The 14,184-nt window shown below is 49.4% G+C and overlaps 6 non-coding genes across 6 annotated transcripts; 3 read left to right on the top strand and 3 right to left on the bottom strand.

The window, feature by feature from the left end:
- Positions 1-853: 853 nt before the first annotated feature.
- TRNAL-CAA (transfer RNA leucine (anticodon CAA)) lies at positions 854-963 on the top strand. Its single transcript has 2 exons — positions 854-891; positions 918-963. It is a non-coding gene; the product is annotated as a tRNA-Leu (tRNA).
- A 298-nt stretch (positions 964-1,261) lies between these two features.
- Positions 1,262-1,334, bottom strand: TRNAK-CUU (transfer RNA lysine (anticodon CUU)). The gene has a single exon. It is a non-coding gene; the product is annotated as a tRNA-Lys (tRNA).
- A 5,695-nt stretch (positions 1,335-7,029) lies between these two features.
- Positions 7,030-7,139, top strand: TRNAL-CAA (transfer RNA leucine (anticodon CAA)). The gene is made up of 2 exons: positions 7,030-7,067; positions 7,094-7,139. It is a non-coding gene; the product is annotated as a tRNA-Leu (tRNA).
- Positions 7,140-7,436: 297 nt separating this feature from the next.
- Positions 7,437-7,509, bottom strand: TRNAK-CUU (transfer RNA lysine (anticodon CUU)). The gene has a single exon. It is a non-coding gene; the product is annotated as a tRNA-Lys (tRNA).
- A 5,647-nt stretch (positions 7,510-13,156) lies between these two features.
- TRNAL-CAA (transfer RNA leucine (anticodon CAA)) lies at positions 13,157-13,266 on the top strand. Its single transcript has 2 exons — positions 13,157-13,194; positions 13,221-13,266. It is a non-coding gene; the product is annotated as a tRNA-Leu (tRNA).
- Positions 13,267-13,530: 264 nt separating this feature from the next.
- On the bottom strand, positions 13,531-13,603 carry TRNAK-CUU (transfer RNA lysine (anticodon CUU)). Its single transcript has one exon. It is a non-coding gene; the product is annotated as a tRNA-Lys (tRNA).
- Positions 13,604-14,184: the final 581 nt, after the last annotated feature.

The raw sequence follows: 14,184 nt of genomic DNA, 5'->3' as shown, positions 1-14,184 counted from the left end.
AGGCTCATGTTCAGGGGTGGGTTCCACTCGCCGGAGGAATGTCGGGCTTTTTTCACTTTTAAAAGCAAGAGAAGCCAGCTTTGAGCTACCGTGCCAGGTAGATCGCCTGGCTGACCATGGACCTCACTGGATGACCCCTGCTGAAAGGGGAAAGTCCACGCTGCAGCAAGCGCCCACTTCTCTTAGAGGCCAACTCAGCAGGAAGATGCGGTGGGGTAGCCTGCAATCCGGCCCATGTGCGGCTGGCGATTTCTGCCAGGGTATTTGGTGTTTATCTTCTGCTGCGGCTGGGAGCGGTAGCTCTCAGAGAAGGTGGTCCGTGCCTGTTGAGAGCGGTGATATATTTTTCCTAAGCACTTGCATGGTTGACTTTAGCGGAATGGAAGATTGCATGCTTAAATGCATCCTGCTCTCCGGTGTGTCGCTAAGAGGCAGCAAGTGCAGCACCTAGAAGGCGCCAGACGTAGCGCCCCCGGCCTGCACTCCAGAGGCCGGGGTAATTGATAATGGACCCTGCTGAGCAAGTGCGAGGACAGCGGCCCTGGGTGGCTGTGGGGGCGCAGCAGGGTGCCGTGGCGCGCAGTTTGGGTTCCCTGCAGCCGGCACGAGCCTCTGAGGAGGAGCGAGAGACGAGCACTGGAAAGGCAGCGGAGCCGAGGGCTGCGGTTCCTGGTTGGTGTAAAGCGGGGATTAGGGTTAAAGAGTGTGAGGTTGGGCCCTCGGGCCCTGGCTGCCAGGTGAGACACGAAGGTGTGTCCTGCTAAAGGGCACCCCGATAAAACCCAGAAACAGAGCTCGCGGAGGCGTGTCACATGCGTGATGATATCATATCCGGCCGTCACCTATCTCAGTTGTCAGGATGGCCGAGCGGTCTAAGGCGCCAGACTCAAGAGCTGTCTCTTCCCCTCAGCTGGGTGTTCTGGTCTCCGATTGGAGGCGTGGGTTCAAATCCCACTTCTGACACAACATTGTTTTTGCTTACTTAAACTCTCCATATTTACACACAGGTCATGGGAGTGCGGCGCAGCAGCGGAGTTAGAGGACGGGGAGCAGCGACCCCCTACAAGTGTGAACATGAAGAGAGCTCTCGTCCCCGCCCGTGTGCAGACATAAAGAGCTCTCGTCCCCGCCCGTGTGCAGACATAAATAACGAAATTGTAAAGTGAAGTCCCGAAAGGGCGCTGTTAATTTTTATAAAACCACTGTTGGAGGTGCGAACCCGAAGATAAAAAAACAGTACAGCACAAAAAAAATGTATCAGCGCCCAACGTGGGGCTCGAACCCACGACCCTGAGATTAAGAGTCTCATGCTCTACCGACTGAGCTAGCCGGGCCACATAACACAAACCTTGCGGTCCTTTGTGTGACTCCTCTGAAGAAACACACGTGTGCCGATTCTACTGTGTATTTTAAAGCTCCCGCTTCCAGTGCTGCAGCTCCCTCTGTCTCTACCTCTCGCTCTGCCTCAGTCTCATCACACCCCCCTGCCTGCCTCTGGATGGACCAAGCTGACACTCCACACTCACTGCTAGGAAGCCGCCTCTCCGCTCCCCGTTCGCCCTCTCCCTTCACTTCAATGGAAATATTCCAAAGCAGACGCTCTCCGCCTCCAGCCCCTTGCACCCCTGGCAGCTCTGCACCTCTGCAGGAGGCTCAAGGACGCGTGTCTGTCCAGCAGCTAGAGAATGGGGCTTTTCTGCATCTCATTTATACTTCCTTTTTTCGCTGGATTCAAGGACATGACAAACACACACTCCCACAGAGAGACTGTGAAGGACAGACTGAGCCCGCAGCGCCTCACAGCCGGCCTACAGTGAGCTACAGCAGCTGAACACAGTCAACGTACAACTCAATAGCACAGCTACAGGGCGCTTGTGAGGCCCTGGCAGGGACTGTCTCAGAAGGCCACACTGGCGCAGTGCAAACAGCTGCACCAAAGCTGCGCAGAAGCATCACAGGAACAGACTGGCACAGTGCAGACAGCTACACCACTGTAATCAAGAAGCACCTCAGGTACAGGCTGGTGCAGAACAGACTGGTGCAATGCAAAGCCCTGTACCCTGGAGGTGTGGAAGGATCACAGGTGCAGACTGGCACAGGACAGGCTCGTGCAATGCAGAGAGCTACAGCACTGATGTGAAGTGTCAAGATACAGACTGACACAGGGCAGACTGGTGCAATGCAGAGAGCTACAGCACTGATGTGAAGTATCACAGGAATGGCTGGAGCATAGTAGACTGCTGCCATGCAGAGCTACAGCACTGATGTGAAGCATCACATGTGCAGACTGGCACAAGGCAGACTGGCACAATGCAAAGACCTACAGCACTGATATGAAGCATCACAGCTACAGACTGGCACGTGACAGATTGGCACAATGTAGGCAGCTGCAATATGGTGTTTAATAAGCCTCACAGGTGCAGACTGGCATAGGGCATAGCTACAGCACTGATGTGAAGTATGAACGTCGGGACTGGCACAAGGTAGACTGGCACTGTGCAAAGATTTGAAGCATGGAGCTGTAGAAGGATCACAGGTGCAGACTGGCATAGGGCTGACTGACACAAAGTAGAGACCTAAAGGACAGATGGGACCTATCACAAGCACAGACTGGCATAGGGCACGCTGGCATAATGCAGAAAGTTACAGCACAATTCATATATGATGATTTTATATGTATTATTGAGATAGCCATCCATATTTTTTCTTAATAGTCAATAGCAGATTATTAGCACTGTTTCCTTTCATTAACAGGATCGGATAATAAGGGCGCATGAGTACTAGGAGAGACGATACCGGCATGGAACGTGCACCAGGGTTCGGTTGGTGGCTTCAATTTGTTTTCTTCGTTGGAGTTGGAAGATTTCAATTCTTAGAGTGCAGGTTATTTTGTTTGGTTATTGCAAAGAAAGATGAAGGACTAAGGAGGCAGAGATATTTATATGGAGAGCAGGCCTGGGATTGGGCATGTTATGGACTACTGGGAATGTTGGGATATGTAGTTTTTAACATTGATTGGCTGCTGTGACAATCCGCGCCTCCGTGTCCTTAATAGAATTGAAAATTCGTGACGCAATAGCTAGAATTTTTGGGGATTAAAGTACAGGTTTCTGGATGTGTTTAGAGGAGGCAGGGCTAAACCCGGCTTTGAGGCACCTTTCGTGAGTGGAAAGCGCTGTGGAATATGATGGGAGAGATTGTGAGGCAAACTGCAGGAGTTGTGTTTTCAAAGCCTGAGTAGTATTGGTGAAAAGCAGGAAGTCTGTAAAAAAAATTGGAATAAACCTTAAACAAAAAAATACTAATTGCTTAACTGGGGGCTCGAACCCGTGACCCTGATATTAAAAGGCTCGTGCACTACCAAGTGAGATAACCCTGCTCCTTTAGCTAGGCTTGGGCAATATATCTCTTTTCTGTGATGCACCAGGGAGTGTTGTCAGTAGAAGTCATTTCTTTTTAAGACCTCTGACTTCAGTCATGATCCTCTCCCTTTCTCTACCTCTTGCTCTGCTCCAGTCTCATGGACCACTTTCCCTAGACCTGCCTCTAGCTACAAACATGCATCTCTCTCGCTCAGCCTGTCTCAGGGTATATACATGTATCTGTCTCTTTGGACCTGCCTCTGGGTACATACATTTGTCTGTCCAAACTTTCCTCTGTGCACATATATGCATCTGACTCTCTGGATAGGACTCTGGTTACATATATGCACCTGTCTCCGCTTACAGTCGCCTGCCTGTCTATGTCTCTTTACTTCAATGGAAATACTCTAAAGCAGCCCACCCCCTGCGCACGTCCCTACCTACTTTGCCGTTCTCAAATGCCACTTTATTAGTGGAATTTATTCTATTCTAAGCAGGCCTCCCCCCACACTTTACTACTGGCTTGTGGCCCTCCCTGAGCATATTAGCCTGCTTTGAAGTTTGTCAGCTTTACTTCCCACTTTATTTGAAGTTCCTATTGGCAGTTTCCTCTGCCCCTTTCAAATTCCCACTTTTCTGACCTGACACTCTACAGCAGTGCTTCCCAACCTTTTGACTTGTGTGAACCCCCACTTTATCACTACTGGAACCTGGGGACCCCCAATGAACCATTATTGGAATCTGGGGACCCCCCACTGAGTCATTACTGAAAGCTGGGGACCTAATCTGTTACTATTATTTGATTTTCTAAGTAATCACGGCCCCCAGAGGAGGCTTTGCGGACTCCTAGGGGTCCCCGGACCACAGGTTGGGAACCACTGCTCTACAGCATGGATGGTTATGAAGGAGAATCTGGGGAAGTTACCTTTTATGATGACTCCGTGGGGTCATTTGAGCGAGACCTTGTCTATGCCCTCGATGCTGGTGTTCGGCACACAGTCAATGTGGCCTTAGATAAAGCTACCCAGACGATTAAGCATCTCTTATTGGGTTTCACTGATCAGCAGGGCTGGGTCCCACATTGCAGCAGCCAGGAAGAGCTGCCGTTTTCGCAAGACCCTTCCGGCTCAAGTTCTGTTGCAAACCCTCACCAAGCTGATTTGAACAAATTGTAGAATCCTTGACTAGGGCGAACTGTTTCTCATCCTCATAGTCTCTTCATCTAAGAGCTGAGAGTAAGGAGGATTCAGATTCCTCGTCTTCCTCTAACAATCCGGATAAGGACACTGATTCTCCTCCCTGTAAATGAAAAGCCAAATCACGGCACACTCAAGTGGCTTCTCAGCCTCTGAAAGTACTCACTTTCGAACCCGAAGATACTGTCCGCCCTAGATCTTACTCCTGGGCTCCGCCTTCGGAGGTAGCCGAATACGTTCAAGCACACATTCGGCATTGTTTCGACAAAGATGTCAGGTCTCGGCTGAGATCTGAATGTCCTAGACATGATTTTCCCTCAAAGGTTACTGAGACTACGGAGATAGATCCCACCCTGGTAACCTATCTTAAGAATTTCTCCAAAGACCTTAAAAAGGGCATTGATCGTGCCTGGTGAGGCTGTCAGGACAAACTCCTGGATGTCTCAGGCCCTCCTACTAAGATCTTGGAGCTGGGTTTTTAGGCTAAGGCATCAGGTATCCCTGTTAACCCTGAAGTTCTGGTTGGTTGGGCCCAGAGAGCCTTGTGCTTTCTGGAAAACCCAAAGTGAGCTATCTCTAGTGAGTGGCGGCGCTCCATTTTTAATCAAGATGGATCCCAAACTGACAGATTTGGCCTCGTCTGAATCAGGTCCTTTGGCTGAGGGACTGCTTTTTGGCTCTCCTTTTCTCAAGGAACTTTCGGGGTGCCACAGCGCACAGTTTGGGAATCACTGCTGTCCACGCTCCAGCACCATTTCCAGGGAAGTGTTAATAAACTGAAAACATTTTTTTTACAAATAAAGAACAGGGCGGTAGTATTTATAGTGACTGTGTTTCACAAACTTGAGAAAGTTGGCTCAACAGAAGAATTAAAGTGACTGCTTCACAGCAGGTGGGAGGCACTGTAATCCAGAACTGGACCTTAACACCAAGGACCCTGGGTAGAACAAAGAGGCGTTATGAAGTTGATTCCACAAAAATCATTCATTAAAAACTTTTTGTTTTTGTGTTAAAAAAAAAAAGTGCCAAGGAAAACAATTCTATAATTTATTACTTTACACCAGGCTCACTCTGAAACATTCTTAACCTAAACTTTATACAACCACAGAACCCATTTGTTAAAAGTGTGTATTTGTATTAATGTTCAAACAGACCAAAACTCCATAATAAAACATTAAATATAAGGTGCACAATGCTCTGTGGATACTGAGCAGATACTGGAACACAGTATGTAATGTCATCTTATTTTGTGTGCATCTTGTGAACCAGTGAAGTAAGGAGAACACTTGGTAAATAAGTAGCCTCTCAAAATATAACTTCGTATGCAGCCTCATAAATATAGGTTCAATCAATGTAGAATTAACATCGGGTCTCATAATGGCACAAAATGCCATCCGTACCTGTAATACCTTCGTAGACTGGGAAACAGCTGATTGGTTCATGCATCGAAAGAAATCTGGCATATAGGGTAACAACTGAAGCTATTCGTCTCTGTTCTTTGTTTTATTTCTAATAAAAGATCTGGAATTAAAAAATGTATGCACATATACTTATCTGTGTGAAAACAGTGTGCTGTAAATGGGTGTGTCACTTGTTCACATGGGCAAAGTTTGACTCCAGGCTCATGTTCAGGGGTGGGTTCCACTCGCCGGAGGAATGTCGGGCTTTTTTCACTTTTAAAAGCAAGAGAAGCCAGCTTTGAGCTACCGTGCCAGGTAGATCGCCTGGCTGACCATGGACCTCACTGGATGACCCCTGCTGAAAGGGGAAAGTCCACGCTGCAGCAAGCGCCCACTTCTCTTAGAGGCCAACTCAGCAGGAAGATGCGGTGGGGTAGCCTGCAATCCGGCCCATGTGCGGCTGGCGATTTCTGCCAGGGTATTTGGTGTTTATCTTCTGCTGCGGCTGGGAGCGGTAGCTCTCAGAGAAGGTGGTCCGTGCCTGTTGAGAGCGGTGATATATTTTTCCTAAGCACTTGCATGGTTGACTTTAGCGGAATGGAAGATTGCATGCTTAAATGCATCCTGCTCTCCGGTGTGTCGCTAAGAGGCAGCAAGTGCAGCACCTAGAAGGCGCCAGACGTAGCGCCCCCGGCCTGCACTCCAGAGGCCGGGGTAATTGATAATGGACCCTGCTGAGCAAGTGCGAGGACAGCGGCTCTGGGTGGCTGTGGGGGCGCAGCAGGGTGCCGTGGCGCGCAGTTTGGGTTCCCTGCAGCCGGCACGAGCCTCTGAGGAGGAGCGAGAGACGAGCACTGGAAAGGCAGCGGAGCCGAGGGCTGCGGTTCCTGGTTGGTGTAAAGCGGGGATTAGGGTTAAAGAGTGTGAGGTTGGGCCCTCGGGCCCTGGCTGCCAGGTGAGACACGAAGGTGTGTCCTGCTAAAGGGCACCCCGATAAAACCCAGAAACAGAGCTCGCGGAGGCGTGTCACATGCGTGATGATATCATATCCGGCCTCCACCTATCTCAGTTGTCAGGATGGCCGAGCGGTCTAAGGCGCCAGACTCAAGAGCTGTCTCTTCCCCTCAGCTGGGTGTTCTGGTCTCCGATTGGAGGCGTGGGTTCAAATCCCACTTCTGACACAACATTGTTTTTGCTTACTTAAACTCTCCATATTTACACACAGGTCATGGGAGTGCGGCGCAGCAGCGGAGTTAGAGGACGGGGAGCAGCGACCCCCTACAAGTGTGAACATGAAGAGAGCTCTCGTCCCCGCCCGTGTGCAGACATAAAGAGCTCTCGTCCCCGCCCGTGTGCAGACATAAATAACGAAATTGTAAAGTGAAGTCCCGAAAGGGCGCTGTTAATTTTTATAAAACCACTGTTGGAGGTGCGAACCCGAAGATTAAAAAACAGTACAGCACAAAAAAATGTATCAGCGCCCAACGTGGGGCTCGAACCCACGACCCTGAGATTAAGAGTCTCATGCTCTACCGACTGAGCTAGCCGGGCCACATTAAAGGGCCCTTGCGGTCCTATTTTAAAGCTTCCGCTTCCAGTGCTGCAGCTCCCTCTGTCTCTACCTCTCGCTCTGCCTCAGTCTCATCACACCCCCTGCCTGCCTCTGGATGGACCAAGCTGACACTCCACACTCACTGCTAGGAAGCCGCCTCTCCGCTCCCCGTTCGCCCTCTCCCTTCACTTCAATGGAAATATTCCAAAGCAGACGCTCTCCGCCTCCAGCCCCTGGCACCCCTGGCAGCTCTGCACCTCTGCAGGAGGCTCAAGGACGCGTGTCTGTCCAGCAGCTAGAGAATGGGGCTTTTTTGCATCTCATTTATACTTCCTTTTTTCGCTGGATTCAAGGACATGACAAACACACACTCCCACAGAGAGACTGTGAAGGACAGACTGAGCCCGCAGCGCCTCACAGCCGGCCTACAGTGAGCTACAGCAGCTGAACACAGTCAACGTACAACTCAATAGCACAGCTACAGGGCGCTTGTGAGGCCCTGGCAGGGACTGTCTCAGAAGGCCACACTGGCACAGTGCAAACAGCTGCACCAAAGCTGCGCAGAAGCATCACAGGAACAGACTGGCACAGTGCAGACAGCTACACCACTGTAATCAAGAAGCACCTCAGGTACAGGCTGGTGCAGAACAGACTGGTGCAATGCAAAGCCCTGTACCCTGGAGGTGTGGAAGGATCACAGGTGCAGACTGGCACAGGACAGGCTCGTGCAATGCAGAGAGCTACAGCACTGATGTGAAGTGTCAAGATACAGACTGACACAGGGCAGACTGGTGCAATGCAGAGAGCTACAGCACTGATGTGAAGTATCACAGGAATGGCTGGAGCATAGTAGACTGCTGCCATGCAGAGCTACAGCACTGATGTGAAGCATCACATGTGCAGACTGGCACAAGGCAGACTGGCACAATGCAAAGACCTACAGCACTGATATGAAGCATCACAGCTACAGACTGGCACGTGACAGATTGGCACAATGTAGGCAGCTGCAATATGGTGTTTAATAAGCCTCACAGGTGCAGACTGGCATAGGGCATAGCTACAGCACTGATGTGAAGTATGAACGTCGGGACTGGCACAAGGTAGACTGGCACTGTGCAAAGATTTGAAGCATGGAGCTGTAGAAGGATCACAGGTGCAGACTGGCATAGGGCTGACTGACACAAAGTAGAGACCTAAAGGACAGATGGGACCTATCACAAGCACAGACTGGCATAGGGCACGCTGGCATAATGCAGAAAGTTACAGCACAATTCATATATGATGATTTTATATGTATTATTGAGATAGCCATCCATATTTTTTCTTAATAGTCAATAGCAGATTATTAGCACTGTTTCCTTTCATTAACAGGATCGGATAATAAGGGCGCATGAGTACTAGGAGAGACGATACCGGCATGGAACGTGCACCAGGGTTCGGTTGGTGGCTTCAATTTGTTTTCTTCGTTGGAGTTGGAAGATTTCAATTCTTAGAGTGCAGGTTATTTTGTTTGGTTATTGCAAAGAAAGATGAAGGACTAAGGAGGCAGAGATATTTATATGGAGAGCAGGCCTGGGATTGGGCATGTTATGGACTACTGGGAATGTTGGGATATGTAGTTTTTAACATTGATTGGCTGCTGTGACAATCCGCGCCTCCGTGTCCTTAATAGAATTGAAAATTCGTGACGCAATAGCTAGAATTTTTGGGGATTAAAGTACAGGTTTCTGGATGTGTTTAGAGGAGGCAGGGCTAAACCCGGCTTTGAGGCACCTTTCGTGAGTGGAAAGCGCTGTGGAATATGATGGGAGAGATTGTGAGGCAAACTGCAGGAGTTGTGTTTTCAAAGCCTGAGTAGTATTGGTGAAAAGCAGGAAGTCTGTAAAAAAAATTGGAATAAACCTTAAACAAAAAAATACTAATTGCTTAACTGGGGGCTCGAACCCGTGACCCTGATATTAAAAGGCTCGTGCACTACCAAGTGAGATAACCCTGCTCCTTTAGCTAGGCTTGGGCAATATATCTCTTTTCTGTGATGCACCAGGGAGTGTTGTCAGTAGAAGTCATTTCTTTTTAAGACCTCTGACTTCAGTCATGATCCTCTCCCTTTCTCTACCTCTTGCTCTGCTCCAGTCTCATGGACCACTTTCCCTAGACCTGCCTCTAGCTACAAACATGCATCTCTCTCGCTCAGCCTGTCTCAGGGTATATACATGTATCTGTCTCTTTGGACCTGCCTCTGGGTACATACATTTGTCTGTCCAAACTTTCCTCTGTGCACATATATGCATCTGACTCTCTGGATAGGACTCTGGTTACATATATGCACCTGTCTCCGCTTACAGTCGCCTGCCTGTCTATGTCTCTTTACTTCAATGGAAATACTCTAAAGCAGCCCACCCCCTGCGCACGTCCCTACCTACTTTGCCGTTCTCAAATGCCACTTTATTAGTGGAATTTATTCTATTCTAAGCAGGCCTCCCCCCACACTTTACTACTGGCTTGTGGCCCTCCCTGAGCATATTAGCCTGCTTTGAAGTTTGTCAGCTTTACTTCCCACTTTATTTGAAGTTCCTATTGGCAGTTTCCTCTGCCCCTTTCAAATTCCCACTTTTCTGACCTGACACTCTACAGCAGTGCTTCCCAACCTTTTGACTTGTGTGAACCCCCACTTTATCACTACTGGAACCTGGGGACCCCCAATGAACCATTATTGGAATCTGGGGACCCCCCACTGAGTCATTACTGAAAGCTGGGGACCTAATCTGTTACTATTATTTGATTTTCTAAGTAATCACGGCCCCCAGAGGAGGCTTTGCGGACTCCTAGGGGTCCCCGGACCACAGGTTGGGAACCACTGCTCTACAGCATGGATGGTTATGAAGGAGAATCTGGGGAAGTTACCTTTTATGATGACTCCGTGGGGTCATTTGAGCGAGACCTTGTCTATGCCCTCGATGCTGGTGTTCGGCACACAGTCAATGTGGCCTTAGATAAAGCTACCCAGACGATTAAGCATCTCTTATTGGGTTTCACTGATCAGCAGGGCTGGGTCCCACATTGCAGCAGCCAGGAAGAGCTGCCGTTTTCGCAAGACCCTTCCGGCTCAAGTTCTGTTGCAAACCCTCACCAAGCTGATTTGAACAAATTGTAGAATCCTTGACTAGGGCGAACTGTTTCTCATCCTCATAGTCTCTTCATCTAAGAGCTGAGAGTAAGGAGGATTCAGATTCCTCGTCTTCCTCTAACAATCCGGATAAGGACACTGATTCTCCTCCCTGTAAATGAAAAGCCAAATCACGGCACACTCAAGTGGCTTCTCAGCCTCTGAAAGTACTCACTTTCGAACCCGAAGATACTGTCCGCCCTAGATCTTACTCCTGGGCTCCGCCTTCGGAGGTAGCCAAATACGTTCAAGCACACATTCGGCATTGTTTCGACAAAGATGTCAGGTCTCGGCTGAGATCTGAATGTCCTAGACATGATTTTCCCTCAAAGGTTACTGAGACTACGGAGATAGATCCCACCCTGGTAACCTATCTTAAGAATTTCTCCAAAGACCTTAAAAAGGGCATTGATCGTGCCTGGTGAGGCTGTCATGACAAACTCCTGGATGTCTCAGGCCCTCCTACTAAGATCTTGGAGCTGGGTTTTTAGGCTAAGGCATCAGGTATCCCTGTTAACTCTGAAGTTCTGGTTGGTTGGGCCCAGAGAGCCTTGTGCTTTCTGGAAAACCCAAAGTGAGCTATCTCTAGTGAGTGGCGGCGCTCCATTTTTAATCAAGATGGATCCCAAACTGACAGATTTGGCCTCGTCTGAATCAGGTCCTTTGGCTGAGGTACTGCTTTTTGGCTCTCCTTTTCTCAAGGAACTTTCGGGGTGCCACAGCGCACAGTTTGGGAATCACTGCTGTCCACGCTCCAGCACCATTTCCAGGGAAGTGTTAATAAACTGAAAACATTTTTTTTACAAATAAAGAACAGGGCGGTAGTATTTATAGTGACTGTGTTTCACAAACTTGAGAAAGTTGGCTCAACAGAAGAATTAAAGTGACTGCTTCACAGCAGGTGGGAGGCACTGTAATCCAGAACTGGACCTTAACACCAAGGACCCTGGGTAGAACAAAGAGGCGTTATGAAGTTGATTCCACAAAAATCATTCATTAAAAACTTTTTGTTTTTGTGTTCTAAAAGAAAAGTGCCAAGGAAAACAATTCTATAATTTATTACTTTACACCAGGCTCACTCTGAAACATTCTTAACCTAAACTTTATACAACCACAGAACCCATTTGTTAAAAATGTGTATTTGTATTAATGTTCAAACAGACCAAAACTCCATAATAAAACATTAAATATAAGGTGCACAATGCTCTGTGGATACTGAGCAGATACTGGAACACAGTATGTAATGTCATCTTATTTTGTGTGCATCTTGTGAACCAGTGAAGTAAGGAGAACACTTGGTAAATAAGTAGCCTCTCAAAATATAACTTCGTATGCAGCCTCATAAATATAGGTTCAATCAATGTAGAATTAACATCGGGTCTCATAATGGCACAAAATGCCATCCGTACCTGTAATACCTTCGTAGACTGGGAAACAGCTGATTGGTTCATGCATCGAAAGAAATCTGGCATATAGGGTAACAACTGAAGCTATTCGTCTCTGTTCTTTGTTTTATTTCTAATAAAAGATCTGGAATTAAAAAATGTATGCACATATACTTATCTGTGTGAAAACAGTGTGCTGTAAATGGGTGTGTCACTTGTTCACATGGGCAAAGTTTGACTCCAGGCTCATGTTCAGGGGTGGGTTCCACTCGCCGGAGGAATGTCGGGCTTTTTTCACTTTTAAAAGCAAGAGAAGCCAGCTTTGAGCTACCGTGCCAGGTAGATCGCCTGGCTGACCATGGACCTCACTGGATGACCCCTGCTGAAAGGGGAAAGTCCACGCTGCAGCAAGCGCCCACTTCTCTTAGAGGCCAACTCAGCAGGAAGATGCGGTGGGGTAGCCTGCAATCCGGCCCATGTGCGGCTGGCGATTTCTGCCAGGGTATTTGGTGTTTATCTTCTGCTGCGGCTGGGAGCGGTAGCTCTCAGAGAAGGTGGTCCGTGCCTGTTGAGAGCGGTGATATATTTTTTCTAAGCACTTGCATGGTTGACTTTAGCGGAATGGAAGATTGCATGCTTAAATGCATCCTGCTCTCCGGTGTGTCGCTAAGAGGCAGCAAGTGCAGCACCTAGAAGGCGCCAGACGTAGCGCCCCCGGCCTGCACTCCAGAGGCCGGGGTAATTGATAATGGACCCTGCTGAGCAAGTGCGAGGACAGCGGCCCTGGGTGGCTGTGGGGGCGCAGCAGGGTGCCGTGGCGCGCAGTTTGGGTTCCCTGCAGCCGGCACGAGCCTCTGAGGAGGAGCGAGAGACGAGCACTGGAAAGGCAGCGGAGCCGAGGGCTGCGGTTCCTGGTTGGTGTAAAGCGGGGATTAGGGTTAAAGAGTGTGAGGTTGGGCCCTCGGGCCCTGGCTGCCAGGTGAGACACGAAGGTGTGTCCTGCTAAAGGGCACCCCGATAAAACCCAGAAACAGAGCTCGCGGAGGCGTGTCACATGCGTGATGATATCATATCCGGCCTCCACCTATCTCAGTTGTCAGGATGGCCGAGCGGTCTAAGGCGCCAGACTCAAGAGCTGTCTCTTCCCCTCAGCTGGGTGTTCTGGTCTCCGATTGGAGGCGTGGGTTCAAATCCCACTTCTGACACAACATTGTTTTTGCTCACTTAAACTCTCCATATTTACACACAGGTCATGGGAGTGCGGCGCAGCAGCGGAGTTAGAGGACGGGGAGCAGCGACCCCCTACAAGTGTGAACATGAAGAGAGCTCTCGTCCCCGCCCGTGTGCAGACATAAATAACGAAATTGTAAAGTGAAGTCCCGAAAGGGCGCTGTTAATTTTTATAAAACCACTGTTGGAGGTGCGAACCCGAAGATTAAAAAACAGTACAGCACAAAAAAATGTATCAGCGCCCAACGTGGGGCTCGAACCCACGACCCTGAGATTAAGAGTCTCATGCTCTACCGACTGAGCTAGCCGGGCCACATTAAAGGGCCCTTGCGGTCCTATTTTAAAGCTTCCGCTTCCAGTGCTGCAGCTCCCTCTGTCTCTACCTCTCGCTCTGCCTCAGTCTCATCACACCCCCTGCCTGCCTCTGGATGGACCAAGCTGACACTCCACACTCACTGCTAGGAAGCCGCCTCTCCGCTCCCCGTTCGCCCTCTCCCTTCACTTCAATGGAAATATTCCAAAGCAGACGCTCTCCGCCTCCAGCCCCTGGCACCCCTGGCAGCTCTGCACCTCTGCAGGAGGCTCAAGGACGCGTGTCTGTCCAGCAGCTAGAGAATGGGGCTTTTCTGCATCTCATTTATACTTCCTTTTTTCGCTGGATTCAAGGACATGACAAACACACACTCCCACAGAGAGACTGTGAAGGACAGACTGAGCCCGCAGCGCCTCACAGCCGGCCTACAGTGAGCTACAGCAGCTGAACACAGTCAACGTACAACTCAATAGCACAGCTACAGGGCGCTTGTGAGGCCCTGGCAGGGACTGTCTCAGAAGGCCACACTGGCGCAGTGCAAACAGCTGCACCAAAGCTGCGCAGAAGCATCACAGGAACA

Source organism: Pleurodeles waltl, unplaced genomic scaffold (genome assembly GCF_031143425.1).
Source record: "Pleurodeles waltl isolate 20211129_DDA unplaced genomic scaffold, aPleWal1.hap1.20221129 scaffold_295, whole genome shotgun sequence".
Classification (NCBI taxonomy): Eukaryota; Metazoa; Chordata; class Amphibia; order Caudata; family Salamandridae; genus Pleurodeles; species Pleurodeles waltl.
Note: the sequence above shows the minus strand (reverse complement) of the source record. Positions and strands in the feature narration are given on the sequence as shown.